The sequence below is a fragment of the Octopus bimaculoides genome, chromosome 11 (assembly GCF_001194135.2).
Source record: "Octopus bimaculoides isolate UCB-OBI-ISO-001 chromosome 11, ASM119413v2, whole genome shotgun sequence".
Classification (NCBI taxonomy): Eukaryota; Metazoa; Mollusca; class Cephalopoda; order Octopoda; family Octopodidae; genus Octopus; species Octopus bimaculoides.
The window spans coordinates 61,541,636-61,542,622 of NC_068991.1; the positions used below are offsets into that span (position 1 = coordinate 61,541,636).

Below are 987 nucleotides of genomic sequence, written 5' to 3' on the forward strand. Positions count from 1 at the left end.
AATACAAAAAAGGTGTTTTTTTTGTATGATTGTGTATAGAGGAATATATTATTTTGTTTAAAAGAGTTCCAACACTGTCTGTTTTTTATGTTTTATTTATATTCCTGCAGAACCAATGTGGGGTATAGAATATGGAATATACAATATATAATATAATATAAAATAAAATAAAATAAAAATGGATGGCACCATTAAAGAAAGTATTGAATGTAGATGAAATATTGAGTGTTCAATATAAAGGATCAAATATATAAATATAAATATATAAAGGCGACTCGAGTTTCAGGGCTATTTCCCTTCGTCATGGCCGGTATGACAGACTAGTCAATTCGATGATGTCAGGGCCTCATTAGGGATTAAATAATCCAAAAATTTCACTGGTTAATCACTATCAGATACGAAAGAATGAAGGATATCTTAACAGTTGACTAATAATATTTTTTACTATCTAACTTATCCTTCATTTATTTTATTATATAATTCTTCTCTTGCATATTTAAGTATTTCTTTTTCTTTAAATTTATATACTATATATTTTTACATAAATTTATATTTTTCTTTACTTTTTATCTTATATTTTCTTACTTTACCTTTATTTCTGTTATTTTAATTTTATTTCATCTTTAAATCTGTAATTCACTAGTTAAATACATGCGCATAATGTATGTGATCTAACTTCTTAAACTTATATGTAATTCAGCTGCATCTTTCAAGGAATATGTTAACCTTTGTTGTATAAGCTTATAAAGCCCTGATAAGATTCTGTCCCCATATAGTTGAAAATGATGACCAATTCCTAGCATATGAGTCTACTCAAATGCATAGAATTATGAATCACCTAGAGGCATAAACTGAAACATATATGTAGGTTTTTGGCATCTGCCATTTCTTTTAGAGCTTTATAATTCATTTGTATCATTTTTATAAAAAAAAACATTCTTTCATTATTAACTATATATATATATATATATATATATATATATATAT

The 987-nt window shown here is 25.0% G+C and overlaps 1 protein-coding gene across 1 annotated transcript in view; it reads right to left on the bottom strand.

Annotated features, from left to right (window-relative positions):
- Nucleotides 1-987, bottom strand: part of LOC128249101 (uncharacterized) — a 103,934-nt gene that overhangs the window by 4,359 nt on the left and 98,588 nt on the right. The gene's annotated exons all lie outside the window — the stretch shown is intronic.